This window comes from Meles meles, chromosome 1 (assembly GCF_922984935.1).
Source record: "Meles meles chromosome 1, mMelMel3.1 paternal haplotype, whole genome shotgun sequence".
Classification (NCBI taxonomy): Eukaryota; Metazoa; Chordata; class Mammalia; order Carnivora; family Mustelidae; genus Meles; species Meles meles.
The window spans coordinates 138,841,980-138,860,554 of record NC_060066.1 but is presented as its reverse complement, the minus strand read 5'-3'; the positions used below and the strand labels follow the sequence as shown (position 1 = coordinate 138,860,554).

Below are 18,575 nucleotides of genomic sequence, written 5' to 3'. Positions count from 1 at the left end.
TTATAACGTTCTGTCAATTTTGTATATGTTTGAACTTTTCCAAAATAAAAAAATTTTCAAGTTTAACATATATGTGTGTGTTTACATTCATATTGCATAACACGTACATAGAAATGCTTAAATTCTTTTTAAAAAAGCCAATTTTTACATTCAGAGATGGTATCTAAGTATAAAGGATAAAAAGATTTAGCATTGGCCACATGGGACTAGAATAAAATTCTAGGGCTGAACAAAGCCTCAACTTTGATAGGAGACTGAAGAACCATTTCCACAGACACATACATTGTTCCATTCACATTGCCATTCTTTCCCCTGCAAATCAACACTACATCCCAATTTTTTTTCTCAATTCTGTGACATGATAGAAAATTCTATATGACAAAACATGAAATAGATGCACAAATCATAAAACATAAGTCACATTTCTATTTACTCTGTGATAGTTAATATACTGCAAATCTTTCCTTAGGATAGAAACTAAAATCAAAGAAACTATATGAGTGCCATCTTGTGGAGAAATCCATACTATCAGGTCAGATCATGCTCCTTCAATTTTGAGTCCTCCCTAAGGTGGGGATGAGATACATGTGGTAGTATGTGACACCCCTTGACAAAATACTACTGTTAAGAGAGCTAGATCTATGTATATCTTAAGACTGTTCTTAGTTATCCAGAACTTTGTGGGATTTTTCATTGTTCTAGTCATTGGAGTTTTTCTCCCTTCCATCTGTTTAACTTTATTGTCCTCTTTTTTTTTTTAATTTATTAATCACTTAGGCACCAACCAAAAGAAATAGCGAAGTTGAAACATATTAGCAATTGTTCTAAAACAATCGACTATATTAACAATAGAAACCCAAGATAACAGGGAGGGAGACACAAGGGAGTCATTCAAAAATATGCTAAAGGAGTCCTTAACATCTTTGAGTAAACAATTTCGGAACTTGAAAATAATTACCTGATAAAGTTTAAATGAACATGCTAATCATGTTGCTATACTATGCAGACAGGAACAAATAGGGGCTCCTGGGTGGCTCAGTAGGCTAAGCCTCTGACCCTTGATTTGGACCCATGATCTCAGGGTCCTTAGATGGAGAATGGTGCTCTGCACTCAGCAAGGAGTCTGCTCCAGAGTCTCTCTCTCCCTCTGCCCCTCTCCCATCCCTCCTGGTTCAAGGGCAGAGGCTCTTTTTCAAAATAAATAAATCTTTTTTTAAAAAAAAGTAACAAAATGTTCCCTTTCTCATCTCAGGAAAACTATATAATTTAAAGCAACAAAAAAAAGTTTTCAAAATTAAAACCTGCTGGGCCACTTTTATATACGGCTTTGCTACCTCAGAATTTACTAGAAAACTGTGTGACTACATAATTTCTTGTCTGTTGAGATAGCGTGCACTTTATCTAATTATCTTAGTGACAGTTTAGCATTTTCTTATCTTCTATAATGCTTACTATATAAATTTTTCTGATTAGTCATTCCTTACGACTTGTATTCTCAGAAATAAACTTTTTTTTTTAAGTGCCGAAACTCAGATATAAAATACCGATTTGAAATCGGTAGTGAGTGGAAACCGAGACCAACATTCATTCGAAAAACCAATCATGACAAAGATCGCAAGGAACCTGACGAGGTAAGAGACTAAACAAGAAAACAAATTACCCTGGTCTCCGAGCCTCGGCCAGGGAGGGGTCCCTAGAGTCGGGGAGGGGATGGGGGGGTATCTCCATCACCCGCCCCGGGGTACCCAGCGGGCATGCCGGGAACCGAATCAGCCCCCCCCCCCGCCCCAATTCCTGGGGAACACCCTAATTCCAAGCAAACCCGTCCCATACCCCCAGGCGCCAGGAAGGAGCCTTCAGGACCTGCGTGTGGCCCGCGCCCAGAGGGCTGGAGCCGGTCGTTTCCCTCCCCGACCCCCCACACCCCCCACACCCCCGACGTCTCCTTCCCACCGCTGGAAAATAAGGTGGCTACAGTACACACGCACGCCGCACCTGCAGCCGCTCAGGGGGCAAGACACACCTAGACATAAATACAGTGGGTCCGGGAACAACCAAAACAAAAGCCGAGTCAGCCCAGCTCCTTCAGCTCCGCAGATGCGCCGTCCTCCCGCCAGCCCCATCCGCGCGAGCGGCCGCCCAGCCCGGAGCGCCTCAGGCCTCGCCCGGTTCCTGACAGGAACGCGGCGAGGACCCTCGCGGCACGGGCCGGGGCGGGCTGTCCTCAACTCACCGAGCCCGCCAGCCAGCCCCCCTAGAGCAGCTCCGTGCTGAAGGTCGGCCACTGCCCGGACGATCGGCTGTCCCAACCTCCCCGAGGGATCCCCGGTCTGAGGTCCCAACTTTCTCCCGGGAGACGTCCGGCCTGGCCCAGCTCCTCACTCGGCAGCGGGACTCTTAGTTCTCGGAGCCGAGCGCCTATTCACCCGCCCCTTCGAGGCCCCCCAGCCTGGCTAAACGAGCTCCAAGCAATGGATCAGCGGGGGTCTCCGACTTCTCTCTTCCCGCTTCACCTTTTTCCTCCAAAAGTAGTTAATTCGGCTTGAATTAAGCTGCTCTCCCAGTATACTGTGGCCTCTTCTCATTAAATAAAGCGCTTAGGGATTCCCCCAGCGCTGGTAACTCCTGAGCTACTTGCCCCTGTATGAATTTGCCTATTCCAGGTAGCTCCCGGAAGTGGAATCATACAGTATTTGTCCTATGTCTGGCTCATTTTATTCAGCATGGCTTCAGAGTTCATCATTTGTAGCATGTATCTGAATTTCATTCTTTTTTAAAGTTGAATATTCCACCGTATGTATGTACTACATTTTGTTTATCCATTAGCCTGGGATAGACCTTTGTGTAGTTTCCACCTTTTGGCTATTGTGTTACAAACACTGGGGTACAGATATCTGTTTGAGTCCCCGCTTTCAGTTCTTTAGATATATACCTAGGAGTGCAATTGCTGAGTCTATGGTAATTCCAAGTTACACCTTTTGAAAAACCACCAGACAGATTTTCCACAGCTGCTGTATCACTTTACACTCCCACTAATAATGCAAGAGGGCCCAAATTTCTCTACATCCTTGCCTGCAAGTTATTTCCTATTTTTAAAAAATTATAGCCATCCTATTAGATGTGAAGTAATATCTCATTGTGGTTTTCATTTTCATTTCCCTAAAGACTAATAATACCTTTTAATGTGCTTAACAGCCATTTTGAATATCTTCTTTGGAGAAATACCTATTCAAGACCTGGGCCAATTTTTTGTTATGTATCTTCTTACTATTGAATTGTAGGAGTTTTTAAAAAAATATATTGTGGCTATTTGTCCCTTATCAGATGTAAGATTTGCAAATATTTTCTCCCATGTAGTAGGTCGTCTTTTTGTTTTCTTGATAGTATCCTTTGATGCACAAAAATTCTTACCAATTTTTTTTTTCTTTATTGCCTGTGCTTTTGGTGTTATATCCATGAAGTCATCGCCAAATCCTATGCCACAAAGATAAATCTGCAATGTTTTCTTCTAGGAGTTTTATAGGTTTAGCTCATACATTTAAGTCTTTGATCCTTTTTGCTCCAAAGGACCAACAAGTTTTATTCATGTGGATTAGGGTTACTAGAGGGGCCTATGTCAAATAAAAGAGTTGGGGGAGGGGATATAGTTTCCAGAAAGACTGGAAGAACTTGAAAGACGAAAGATAGGAGTTCATAACACAAGAACAAAATACATTTCTGCTAATACAATTGATGTCATGGATTCTGGCTCAAAAATTCAACATAACCAAACTTTTTTCTACTTTGTAACCTCCACTCTGTTTAAACTCTGATCAAGAGGAGTTGACTTTGAGAAGTTAGTGCTGATGGCTCTAGAGCCAGTGGAACCAAGAAATATTTCAGGATTATTTTTCTCTAGGTGACAGCCAGAAATGTGTTCTGCTATTGTCAGACATGGAAAAGAAGAGGTAAAGAGATCATTTGAGAGAATCTAAAAATTGTAGAATTAATGTCTGAGAAAAAGAAAGAGAAGGGACGGGAATAGAGAGGTAGGGATGGGAAGGGAAAGAAAGGAAACAAGTGTAGTCTGATATGACAGGATCCTTGGGAAGAAAGAAAACTTTAGGGAGTCATGCATAATTCTGTGTAGGAGAGTCCAATGCTATCTATGCATTTAGTAGGTGCATAACTAGCAAAATGATAAATGAATGAAGACCAAATCAATGAATAACTGTTCTTTAGGGAAAGATGTATTAAATCTCAATGTAACCAAGAAAATAGCAAACATAAATTGATTAGAAAGTAATTTCTTGGGCACCTGGGTGGCTCAGTTGGTTAAGCATCTGCCTTCGGCTCAGGTTATGGTCCCAGGGTCCTGGGATCAAGTCCTGCATTGGGCTCCCTGCTCTGCAGGGAGTCTACTTCTCCCTCTGCCCCTCCTCCCATATGTTTTCTCAATCAGTCTCTCTCTCTCTTTCTTTCTCTCTCTTTATCTCTCAAATAAATAAATAAAATTTTTTAAAGTATTAAAAATTAAAAAAAAAAAAGAAAGTAATCCCTTGAGTTCCAGCTGTTAAGGTGCATGTTTAATGATGATGTACAAGATCCTAGTACCCATATTTCAGATTTGTTTTTCAGGAAAAAATTGACTTGTCCAGCTAAAATGAACTCAAAATATCTACTGTTCTCCAAAGCCAACAATGTTGATTTTTAATGGGACTGTCAGGCAAGGTGTTCCAGTTAGAACCCTGAACTGAAGCATCCCACTGACACGGCCAGCCAGAGAGTATTATTACAAAGAATATAAGCCTTCCATAGAAATCAGTAGATAAAGATTCAGTATTCAATAATTGTTCTTTATGTAATTGCATTATAGTGTCTAAAATTTGGTAACATAATCCTTGAAGTAAGAAGTGAACAACCCAGGACAGAAACTTAGGAACAGGGGTGCCTGGGTGGTTCAGTGGGTTAAAGCCTCTGCCTTCGGCTCAGGTCATGATCCCAGGGTCCTGGGATTGAGCCCCGGCATCAGCATTGGGTTCTCTGCTCATTGGGGAGCCTGCTTCTCCCTCTCTCTCTGCCTGCCTCTCTGCCTACTTGTGATCTCTGTCCGTCAAATAAATAAAATCTTTGAAAAAAAAAGAAAAAAAGAAACTTAGGAAAAATGAGCAGTATTCCACACTAGAATGAATGATTTCCTAATTAAAAACTGATACCAGTTCCTATAAGAGGAGTAAGTGGAAACTGATAACCAGCGTATAGTCTCTATGAGTACTTGTATTTAAATTTTTATAATAAACTGCATACACTTTTTCTTTCAGTACGTACTAGGTTTAATCTTCTGCCATGATAATGTCTGCCAGTAAATAGGAATTAACACATTCCTTCAAGTGGTTAGTACGCAAATGTGGTAGACTTCATCAGACTGTTATAATCAGGGTTCTGGCATCCAGAAACATATAGCATCTTAATGAAACATAGAATATATTATTCTTGCAAAAAGATTATTTGAAGGAATTTTTAAAAGCCATTGTAACATTTTTAAAGATATTTAATGTCAGGAATTAAAGTATAAAACAGATTTTAAGAACAGGCATTCTTTGTGGGTTTTGTTTGTTTGTTTGTTTTTTAAGGTTTTATTTTGAAGTCATCTCTATGCCCAACATGGGGCTCAAACTCACATCCCCAAGATCAAGAGTTGCACGCTCTTCTTTTTTTTTTCATTCATTTTATTTATTTTTTTCAGCGTAACAGTATTCATTGTTTTTGCACAACACCCAGTGCTCCATGCAAAACGTGCCCTCCCTATTACCCACCACCTGTTCCCCCAACCTCCCACCCCTGACCCTTCAAAACCCTCAGGTTGTTTTTCAGAATCCATAGTCTCTTATGGTTCGCCTGAGTTGCACGCTCTTCTGAATGAGTCAGCTAGGTGCCCCTCTGTTTTGCTTTTTATCTAAAAACAAAAAAATAATTGGCAAGATCTTACAGTAATGTGATCAAAAATTAATATTGTTTATATGTAGTTTAGAAATAGGATAATTTCTAGAGGTTATATAATTTTGTAGTTAATAAAGATATTTGCAATGATACAAGTAATCAGTTAAGATTACTAGACAGATTTGGGTATGGACAGAATTAAAGAAATGGGAAACACCATAAAGAAATGCTTCTGCCTAGAATCCCTTCCAAAAAGGGAGTGTGATGGGGGAATTGGTAAGAGATGCTATAGCAACTGGCACATAATTATTCATTTGTGATATATGTCAAGTTATGATGCATCGAAGCATGGGTTAATCTCATGTTTAAATATGTCAAAGCATTGAGAAAGCACAGTGCACATGATAGCGTATATCTTAACATTCTTGATGATCCCTGGGAATAAAGTTGAGAGTGCTGTATACATGTCTGCCCAGAATCTGAAGCCACTGCAAAGAGAAATACACGAATCCGTTTTCTCACAACAGCTCCCACCGTTAATTATCGCCAGAGAAGGAAAGAAACTAAATCTAAAGATATTCTCTAGAAATTCTGGCTGTTCATGGCTCCTGCAAGTTCTGGGAACACAGGATAGATTTCTAGAGGAAGAATGGGCATATTGAGATACACAAGGAACAAAAGTAGCTCAGTGCTAAGGTTAGAGCCCCCTCCGTCCCAGTGTTGGGCACTCCAAGGAAGACTCATTCCCATGGAGGGACCAGCAAACTCAGCAAGCAGCAGCAAGAGTAGTCATGCGGATGAGGCTGTGGAGGAGAAGCAGCTCAGCAGTGCTCACAGAGTCTGGCCCCCACGAAGCCGTCCAGAGTGAAAGGTACTGCCTTGAGAGAGATCTGCTGACCTCAGAACAACACGTTGCCCAGGCAGAGGCAGTGATATGAGCAGCAGAACTTCGGTGGCAGCTCTAAAGCAGGAGCTGTGAAATCAGCCAGGACAGTGAGCCTGGCTTATGAAAAGTACATGCTATTTGTGAGGGTTAATAAGACTGATGACAAAGGCCGAGAGAGTTTATAAAGCCCCGCCCTCCAGCTCTCATCTGGAGACCGTTGGGTGGAGCTTGTCAGAGAAGCTGGATTCCGACAAAGGGAACAGCATTGAACAACGGTAATGTGTTTTGTTGTCTTTGAGGGGGGAAGAGTTACATACATTGTTACCTTGCTTTATCTAATTCAGATTAGTGACTTATGAAAACACCAGTGTCACAATAAACTTTGCATAGCACCCTACAGTTTGCAAACATCTATTCATTTAACCGATGGGGTTAATGTCTGAGAATTCATGCAAATGTGTGTGTGCACGAGCCTGAGTGAATGCCTAAGAGAGTAGCAGCATTGCATGTGTGTGTTATGGGAAGGGGAGTGGAACCAAGTAGATGGAAAATAAATAATATATTTAAGTGGAAGGAATATTATCCTCCCCTTGTCAATAGAGACATGGGTTGAAACAAGTCCAATAAAATTAAAACCCTCAGCCTGGGAAACACCAAGTCAGATAAGCGAGTGATAAATATGAAAGTGAAATGAGCTGATGTGTACTGTTAGAACCTTTTCAGATACCTACGGAATAAGACAGCTGTCAAATTATAAGTTCTTATTGAATACTAGGAACTTTATTCACCTATTTTATGTATTTCCTGATTAACAGAACACTTAAAACATGCTCTCCTAGGGGAAAAAAATTACAGAATTAACTCCCAGACGAAGTCCTGCCAAGCCCCACAGCCTGTGTTCACACTTTCTATTCCATCCATACGTGTAGAAATGGGCAAGTAACCCGTAGGAAATTTTTTCTAGCAAGATGCTTCATATCACAAGTCATTTAAGGAAGTTTTGACTAAATAAGTTATTTCGAGGCTATGACTTATAATACTGAAGAATTAGAACTTTTTTTCAAAAAATAAGAATTTTTTTTCTAGCTAAAAATACTGTTTACACAATTTAGCTGAAAATTTCCCCAAATCAGGAAATACCTTAAGAATTAGTATTTGATATCTAACATGGTGAAGTTATTATGCCTGGATTTTCCTATATTTGGTCCCTGGCTCTTTCTACAAACCATACAATTTCCTCTGAACAGCAATTGTTGCTGATTTTTGTTGATGTTGTTGTTGTTGTATAAACGTTGCAATTAGAAAATGTATATTTTTTAAATGTCTATTTTTTAAATCTCTGGCTTTGAACAAATTCCCATTTATTTGCAGCATCTGTTTAAGCAGACTTAAAGTATAAAGTATAAGTATAAAGAAGACACATCTTTCCTTAGACTTCACTCCCAAATAGCATCTTTCTCAACATATTCAGATATACAAATCACATAAAATATAGGTTTATAGCAATGCATCTTCTAAACAGCTCTGAAATTTTTAATTTTTTAATTTCTCCCAAGCTAACATCTGAGCTGCCATATGATTTGAATTTTTCCAACTCACAGAAATTACATAGCAAGTCCCAACCTGCATGATCTAAAGCACATGACTAGAAAATGTCTAACATCAGAAGTTAGGGGTCATTGATCCACAGGCAAATGGAAAAATGTACAAACTTCCAAAGACAAATCTGATACAAGACTAAATAATTCTTTTCAAGTCACAAAACATTTTTTTAAGCCTCGGTCATTTGTAAGCAGAATGTCTCAGTTAATTTATATTTCCCCTAATTGAGAAAGTTTCCCAGAGATTTTTACCTGTGCTTTCATTTCTAGTTGCTAAAAATGAATGAAAATCATAGGCCATGTTTCTAACTTCTGTTTCTAACTTATCTGTACATTATTTTCAGTGCACCTTTATATTTAAAGTCCATGTCTTGTAGTTAACTGATGGTTAGGTCTGCTTTATAAGCCATTCTGACAATCTTTGTTTCTTCATTGGAGTGTTTAGTGAATTTACATTTAACGTAATTATTGTTATAGTTGGATTTAGGCCTACTATTTTATTAATAGTCTGTTGTCAATTTTTTTATTTCTCTGTGCTTCCTTTCCTGCCTTCTTTTGAACTATTTGAACGGTTTTGAGATGTTCATTTTAACTTGTCTCTTGGCTTTTTAACTATCCCTCTTAATTTTTTTAGTGGTGGCTTTAGGTATTACAATATACATTAAACTTTTCACCATGCACTTAGAGTTAACATAATACCCTGAGGCTATACAAGTCCATTTACTCCTATCCCTACCATTCTTTATGGTATGATTGTTATTACCTCTACATACATTTTAAATCTCTCAAGACAGTGTTCTAATTTTTGTTTTTATTATTATTTTAAAAAAGATTTTATTTATTTATTTATTTATTTATTTATTTTAGAGAGTGAGCATGCAAGTGGGGGCAGGAGTAGAGGGGGAGGGAAAGAGAGAATCTCAAGCAGACTCTGCATAAGCGTGGAGCCCCATGAAGGGGCTCCATATTATGACCCTAAGATCACGACCCAAGTCAAAATCCGATGCTTATCTGAATGAGCCACCCAGGGTGCCCCTAACTTTTGTTTTTGAAAGCCATATATACTTTATTTTTTAAATGATCCTTAATAGACGTTTTTTATTTTTAAGAGAGAGAGAATATGTAGACAAGCAGTGCATGAGGCAAAGAGAAAGGGAGGGAGAGAATCTTAAGCAATCTCCATGCCCACTGCAGAGCAACACAGGGCTTGATCTTACAACCCTGAGATTCTTGACCTGAGCCAAAATCAAGAGTTGGATGCTTAACCAACTGAGCCACCCAGGTGTTTTTAAAGTCATATATAATTTAAAGAAATTAACATAAAATAGTTTTTTACATTTATCTGAATATTGAGTTTTTCTCATACTTCTCATTTCTTCCTGAAGAGCCAGATTTCCCTCTGGTATCATTTTCTTTCAACTTGAAAAAACTCTTTTAGCATTTATTGCACTATGGGTCTGTTGGGGACAAATTTTCTTAGGTTTCTGTATCTGAAAATAGGTTTGTTCAACCTTTATTTTTCAAGAAAATTTTTAAAAAGGATTTTACTTATTTATTTGACAGACAGAGAGAGCACAGGCAGGGGAGCAGTTGAAGGAGAGGGAGAAACAGGCTCTCCGCTGAGTAGGGAGCCTGACATAGGGCTCAATCCCAGCACCTTGGGATCATGATCTGAGCCAAAGGCAGATGCTTAACCGACTGAGCCACCAAAGCACCCCCAAATTTTCAGTGGATGTAGAATTCTGAGTTAGCAAGTTTTTCTTTCAGCACTTTGAAGATGTTATTGCATTAAACATGGCCACCATGGTGTCTGATGATACGTTTGTAATCATTTGAATCATTGTTCTCTTGTATGTAACATGTCATTTTTTTCTGCCATTAAGGTTTTTCCCTTCGGGTAAATGGGCAGAAGACGGAACAGACATTTCTGCAAAGAAGACATCCAGATGGCCAACAGACACATGAAAAAGTCCTCAGCATCACTTGGCATCAGGGAGATACAAATAAAAACCACAGTGAGATACCACCTTACAGGAGTCAGAATGGCTAAAATTAACAAGTCAGGAAAAAACAGGTGTTGGCAAGGATGTGGAGAAAGGAGAACCCTCCTACACTATTGGTGAGAATGCAAGCTGGTGCAGACACTCTGGAAAACAGTATGGAGTTCCTCAAAAAGTTGAAAATAGAGCTACCCTATGACTCAGCAATCTCACTACTGAGTATTTACCCTAAAGATACAAATGTAATGATCTAAAGGGGCACGTGCACCGAAATGTTTATAGCAGCAATGTCCACAATAGCCAAACCATGGAAAGAACCTAGATGTCCATCAACAGAAGAATGGCTAAAGAAGATGTGATATATTTTATATATATATATATATATATATATATATATATATATAGTTAGGTCCCCCAATAATGGGTCCGTGATTAAAGGAGCGAGACTGATATAAAGCGAAGGTCAAGCAAAGCTTTATTTCTCGCCAAGCATCAAGAATCAAACTGACTGGCCAGGGCCGTGCCTCTTACAGAGAGGGTGACTCCTCTCTGTTTCACAAACTAGCTTTTAAGGGCAAAGGCCATGTTGTTGGGCCTGGCCATGCACAGGTGGCCAATGAAATTGTAACACACAGAGGAAGCTGTACAGTCATGCTAGGTCACACATAAGTGACCAATTGAATTACAATTTAGCCTATAGTAGACATTTGAACCAGCCTATCACTTTGGTCAGAATTGGCGCCCAAAAGGTGCCCAAAGGGCAGGGCCCATACTCCTTGGTAACTAGGGAGACAGTATGCATTCCCCCACTGATCGGATGTCTCCATCTGGCCTGACCCACCCTTGTATTTGGGCTTTGTTACCTGGGGCTGGTTTCCGGGACTTGTTTTTAAGTAAGTCCCCTGGGGCAAGGGGGGCAAGGACAGTTTAAGTTTTAGACAACAAAGATATCATTTAACTAATGGAAGGGCTCTGGCTAAATAGGTCCTTACAGTATATATATGGATACATACATACATACATACATACATACATACATACCATGGAATACTATGCAGCCACCAAAAATGAAATCTTGCCATTTGCAATAATGTGGATGGAACTAGAGGGTATTATGCTGAGCGAAATAAGTCAATCAGAGAAAGACAATTATCATATGAGGGATTTGAGAGGCAGGGCGGGCAATTGTGGGGAGTAGGGAGCAAAAAAATGAAACAAGATGGGATTGGGAGGGAGCCAAGCCATAAAAGACTCTTAATATCATGAAACAAACAGGGTTGCTGGGGGTGGGGGAGTAGGGATAGGGTGGCTGGGTGATGGACATTGGGGAGGGTATGCGCTATGGTGAGCACGGTGAATTGTGTAAGACGGATGAATCACAGGCCTGTACCCCTGAAGCAAATAATACATTATATGTTAATAAAAATAAATTAAATAAATAAATAAAGATTTTTCCCTTGGGATGCCTGGGCACCTCATTGGTTAAGTGTCTGCCTTTGGCTCTAGTCATGATCTCAGGGTCCTGGGATGGAGCCCTCCATTGGTCTCCCAGGTCAGCAGGAAGCCTACTTCTCTTTCTCCTACTCCCCTACTATGTTCCCTTTCTTGCTTGTCTCTCTCTGTCAAATAAATGAATAAAATCTTTTTTTTTTTAATTTTTCCCTTATCTTTGGTTTTCCACAGTTTGATCATGATGTGCTTAGACTTAGATTTATTCAAACTTATCCTGTTTAGGGTTCACCAAACTCCCTAAATCTATAAATTCATGTCTTTCTTCACACTTGAGCAGTTTTCTGTTATTATTTCTTCAAATATAGTTTTCTGCCCCATTACTTATCTCCTCTACTTCTGGATTCCAATTAATGCATATCGGAACTTTTGTTTTTGTTCCACAGGTCCCTGAGATTCTGTTCAGTCTTTTTCAATCTTTTTTTCCTCTCCCTTTTCTTCAGATTTAATAATTTCTGTTGACTTGTCTTCTACTTTACTAACTCCTCTGCCATCTTCATTCTGATATATCCCTTGTGGTGGTTAATTTTATGTGTCAACTTGACTGGGCTAAGGGATGCTCAGATAACCGGTAAAACTTATTTTAGTGTCTGTGACAGTGTTTATGGAAGAGGTTAGCATTTCATTCAGTAGTCTGAGTAAAGAAGAGCCATCCTCACCAATGTGGTGAGGCATCATTCAATCCACTGAAGCCCCAAATAGAACAAGAGGTGAAGGAAGGCAAACGAATGAAAAATAGAAATTCTTTTTTCGTGTGTGGTGTAAGGAAGTGGTCCAATTTCATTTTTCTGCATGTGGCTGTCCAATTTTCCCAGCACCATTTATTGAAGAGGCTGTCTTTTTTCCATTGGACATTCTTTCCTGCTTTGTCGAAGATGAGTTGGCCATAGAGTTGAGGGTCGATTTCTGGGCTCTCTATTCTGTTCCACTGATCTATGTGTCTGTTTTTGTGCCAGTACCATGCTGTCTTGATGATGACAGCTTTGTAATAGAGCTTGAAGTCCGGAATTGTGATGCCACCAACTTTGGCTTTGTTCTTCAATATTCCTTTGGCTATTCGAGATCTTTTCTGGTTCCATATAAATTTTAGGATTATTTGTTCCATTTCTTTGAAAAAAATGGATGGTATTTTGATAGGGATTGCATTAAATGTGTAGATTGCTTTAGGTAGCATAGACATTTTCACAATATTTATTCTTCCAATCCAGGAGCATGGAACATTTTTCCATTTTTTTTGTGTCTTCCTCAACTTCTTTCATGAGTACTTTATAATTTTCTGTGTATAGATTCTTAGTCTCTTTGGTTAGGTTTATTCCTAGGTATCTTATAGTTTTGGGTACAATTGTGAATGGGATTGACTCCTTAATTTCTCTTTCTTCAGTATTGGACCACTTCCTTACACCACACACGAAAATAGACTCCAAATGGATGAAGGACCTCAATGTGAGAAAGGAATCCATCAAAATCCTTGAGGAGAATGCAGGCAGCAACCTCTTCGACCTCAGCCGCAGCAACATCTTCCTAGGAACAACGGCAAAGGCAAGGGAAGCAAGGGCGAAAATGAACTATTGGGATTTCATCAAGATCAAAAGCATTTGCACAGCAAAGGAAACAGTTAACAAAACCAAAAGACAGCTGACAGAATGGGAGAAGATATTTGCAAACGACATATCAGATAAAGGGCTAGTATCCAAAATCTATAAGGAACTTAGCAAACTCAACACCCAAAGAACAAACAATCCAATCAAGAAATGGGCAGAGGACATGAACAGACATTTCTGCAAAGAAGACATCCAGATGGCCAACAGACACGTGAAAAAGTGCTCCACGTCACTCGGCATCAGGGAAATACAAATCAAAACCACAATGAGATATCACCTCACACCAGTCAGAATGGCTAAAATTAACAAGTCAGGAAATGACAGATGCTGGAGAGGATGTGGAGAAAGGGGAACCCTCCTCCACTGTTGGTGGGAATGCAAGCTGGTCCAACCACTCTGGAAAACAGCATGGAGGTTCCTCAAAATGTTGAAAATAGAACTACCCTATGACCCAGCAATTGCACTACTGGGTATTTACCCTAAAGATACAAACATAGTGATCCGAAGGGGCACGTGTACCCGAATGTTTATAGCAGCAATGTCTACAATAGCCAGACTATGGAAAGAACCTAGATGTCCATCAACAGATGAATGGATAAAGAAGATGTGGTATATATACACAATGGAATACTATGCAGCCATCAAAAGAAATGAAATCTTGCCATTTGCGACGACGTGGATGGAACTAGAGCGTATCATGCTTAGTGAAATAAGTCAATCGGAGAAAGACAACTATCATATGATCTCCCTGATATGAGGACATGGAGAAGCAACATGGGGGGGTAGGGGGATAGGAGAAGAATAAATGAAACAAGATGGGATTGGGAGGGAGACAAACCATAAATGACTCTTAATCTCACAAAACAAACTGGGGGTTGCTGGGGGGAGGTGGGATTGGGAGAGGGGGAGCGGGCTATGGACATTGGGGAGGGGAGGCGAACCATAAGAGACTATGGACTCTGAAAAACAACCTGAGGGTTTTGAAGGGTCAGGGGTGGGAGGTTGGGGGAACAGGTGGTGGGTAATGGGGAGGGCACGTTTTGCATGGAGCACTGGGTGTTGTGCAAAAAGAATGAATACTGTTACGCTGAAAAAATAAATAAAATGGAAAAAAAACAAAAAAAAAAAGAAAAATAGAAATTCTTGTCAAAGAAATGTAAGATAAAGAAGAAACAAAGAGAAATTTTAGAGCTGAAAAATATAACAACTGAAATAGAAAACTCAGTGGTGGTCTAAACAGCAAAATGAATGGACAAGAGAAAGAATCCGTGACCTGGAAGATAGAACAATAGAATTAAGCAACCAGAACAACACAGAGAAAACATACTTTAAAAAAAAATAGAAAGAAAGAAAGAAGGAAGAAAAGGAAGGAAGGAAGGGAGGGAGGAAGGGCAAAAGAGCCTGAAGAGCCTGGGGAACTATAACAGTTCTTGTATATAAGTCATCAGAGTACAGAAAGAGAGGTGAAAGTAGGCAGAGATGAAAAAATAATCAAAGAAATACTGGGTGAAATATTCTCAAACTTAGCAAAAGGCATAAACATATATATGCCAGAAGCTGAGAAAATCCTAAATAGGATAAACCCCCTCCAAGACACATCATAATCAAACTTCTGAAAACTAGACAAAGAAAAAAGAAAAAAACTTAAAGGCAGTCAGAGAGGAACATCATATAATCGATGGATGGAAAACAATTGGAACGATAGTAGATTTCTCATCAAAAGCAAGGAGGTCAAAATTTAGTGTCATAAAATTTTTCAGGTGCTGAAAGGAAAGAACTAGAAACTTGTAATCCTGTATCTAATAAGAATCTCCTTAAGTTGGCAGTGCATATGGTAGGGGATGCAAGATGTAACAATTTGTCTGTGAAGTTCAGTCTTGTGACTGTGACCCCTCTTTTCTCTACAATAGCCCTGGTTACCTTAGGATTCCTGCCCTGAATTCTCTAGCTAGAGAGATGGTGGATTTTCTAAGGAAGTTTTAGCCACCTCTATACCACCTGCCTCCACTGTGACTGCATGGGCCTTGGAATAAAGCATCAAAAATATGGAGACTTTTATTTCAGTTATAAGATTAACTCATTCTGGTGATTATAGCTACTAACACTGTATTGTATAGTTAAATGTTGCTTTAAAAGTAGATCTTAAACATTCTCACCACAAAAAAGAAATGGTAATCATGTGACAGGACAGAGTGTTAGCTCGTGCCTTGGTGGCAATCACTTTCCAGTATATAAATGTATCAAGTCAACATGTTATACACCTTAAGCTTACACAATATTATAGATCAATTGTTTCTCAGTGAAGCTGGGAATAAATAAATGAATTAATTAATGAATAAAAAGTTTGTTCTAGGGACACCTGGGTGGCTAAGTGGGTTAAAGCCTCTGCTTTCAGCTCGGGTCATGATCTTGGGGTCCTGGGATCAATCCCCATGTCGGGCTCCCTGCTCGTTGGGGAGCCTGCTTCTCCCTCTCTCTCTGCCTGCCTCTCTACCTACTTGTGATCTCTCTCTGTCAAATAAATAAATAAAATTCTAAAAAACAAAAAATGTTTGTTCTAGTTGCATGGCCCAAGTTTTGCCTCCAAAATCTTTCTGCCTATGTACAGTCTCCAGAATCTTTAGGTAGTCATGATTTTCTGTATCCTATCCAATTTTACAATGTTATTCATAAGAGGATTGGTTCCTTAAATACTCAACTTTTCCATACCAGAAGCAAACCAGGACTTACCATCTTAAATCTTGCATATGACTAAAATATTTGGGCCCAAATATGTTATTTCCTTACATACACTAAGATTTGTTTAAAACTTTCTTAGCATATAGTTAGTGACAACCCAAAACCAGATAGTAAGATTACTTTTCTGCAGTTATTTTATTTTAAATCACAAAAATCTCACATTCTATACAACACTCTTATACTTTTGGTATGTTAATATGAAATTTCAAAACAAAATTTTCACGATGATTGCATTAGAGAGTTATCCTAAAAAGGAACTCCTACCTTCATTCTTTTAATAATAACTACACCTCTTGTAACATTCAAAGTGTTTGCTTGTTTAAGACTTACAATTTGAATTTAGAAAGGAAGGGACCAAAAAAAATTAATTAAAGATCTAGATTTAGAAATCCTGGCTATTTAAAGATAAGCAAGAAGTGGGAAGGGGGACCTGGGTGGCTCAGTCATTAAGTGTCTGCCCTTGGCTCAGGTCATGATCCCAGGGTCCTGTGATCAAGCCTCGCATCGGGCTCCCTACTCGGCGGGGAGCCTGCTTTTCCCTCTCCCACTCCCCCTGCTTGTGTTCCCTCTCTGGCTGTGTCTCTCTATCAGATAAATAAATAAATAAAATCTTAAAAAAATAAAAAAGAAGTGGGAAGAAGACTCTGAAATTGTAGAGTACATTGGTTGTTTCAAAACAATTGTTATTTTCAGAATTCGAGGATATTTTAAAACAAATGGTATACATAACTGATATGAATAAAGTTTATATGTATGTTGTTTTAATAATATATGTAAAATAACTGTATTATTTCTGTTTTATTACATCTACTCTCCCTGGATGGATACTGTTTCATGCCTACCAAGATGCATTTTTCCTATCTTCCATACAAAGAAAGTTATAATTGAGCTTATCTAGCTAGGAACAACATTGGTGATCCCAGCTTGTGGTTAAGTGTAGCCACACGTCTGATATCCTGCCAATGAAATGTGATACAAGGGAAGTGTGTCACTTCTGACTCAGACCTTAACATACACTTTCTTTCCTATCAACTAGAACCCACAGTGACCCAGTTTTGATCATGAAAGATGGCAGCAATGCCTCAGGATGATAACACAACGTGGTGGGTAGAACACGAGTCCCTAACAATCCCAAGCAGAAGGCTGTCTGCCAACCTGGAACACTCAGCAGACTGTTATATGACAGGGGAGTAAGTGTTTACCTTCTTAAGAAAATGAATTAATGTTAGCTATCTTTTTTGCAATAGGTCAGCCTTTGCCTGATTAATATGCCCTGGGTTTGGTCTCAAATCTCCTAGGTAAAAGTATGGGTAAGGAGAACAACAGTCTAAGCAGCAGACTCTACAATTTCTGTACTCCCCTCCCTTTTACACAAGCCACCAGAAGAAAGAGCACCTGTCATTCCAAGTATGAGACTCCTTCCAGGCTGCTGTGTTACCTGATTAGGCAATAGAACAATGTCGCCAGAAGTTATTGTCTTCAGAAACTTGACCAAGATCAACAGAAGAAATAATAGACATGCTTCATTCCCAGAAGCTCTCCTAAAAAAGAGAGCTAAAATTAACCATCTTAAAATAACTCACATTCTTCCCCTCCTGACCTCATTCTTTGTCTCTGGCAGGAACCTGCCCAACCTCTCCCCAGACTTCTCCACAGTAAAGCTAAGAGGCATGGCAGCTCCATTTTCAACAACCCCAGAAGCTGCCGTTCACAACAGAATCTAACTACTGTTTCCTATAAGTGTTTTTCCCTATTATAATGTTATTACCATGAAGTTCAGGTCCCAATGCCAGGGACATTAAAAGATGGCTGTAAGGGGTGCCCGGGTGGCTCAGTCAGTTAAGCATCTGCCTTCAGCTCAGGTCATGATCCCAGAGTCCTGGGATGGAGCCCTCCTTTGGACTTTCAGCGGGGAGTCTGCTTCTCCTTCTGCCCCTCACCCCGCTCATTTTCTTTCTCCCTCTTTCTGTCTCTCCCACAAATTAATACATAAAATCTTAAGGAAAAGAAAGGGGGGAGACATCTGTAAGTTTTAGCTTTCCTTGTGAGAACTGAACTCTTCTTGATTAAATTTCTACCACGTTCTTGGCTTAGCTTACTCTTGAGAACAAAAGAATGCAAAATATTCCTTAGTAGTGTCTGCTTTGTCTCCCTGTGTTGTCAGTCTCTTCTTAAAGACCCACTGACCTGTACAATATCTTACGAACTTGACTAAACTCCCAGAGTCTGTTTCAAATACTTAACTTTGATATATACCTTCCTCCAATGCAATAGTTCTGTTTTAATTTTCCCTCTAATTAATAACTCTCTTACAACCACC

The 18,575-nt window shown here is 39.5% G+C and overlaps 1 protein-coding gene across 1 annotated transcript in view; it reads right to left on the bottom strand.

Moving 5' to 3' along the window:
- HFM1 (helicase for meiosis 1) overlaps positions 1 to 2,370 on the bottom strand; it is a 119,139-nt gene extending 116,769 nt beyond the window's left edge. The window contains exon 1 of the mRNA XM_045980766.1: positions 2,234 to 2,370. The gene's annotated coding sequence lies outside the window, so the exon portion shown is untranslated. The remainder of the gene's footprint in view (positions 1 to 2,233) is intronic.
- Between the last annotated feature and the right edge of the window lie 16,205 nt (positions 2,371 to 18,575).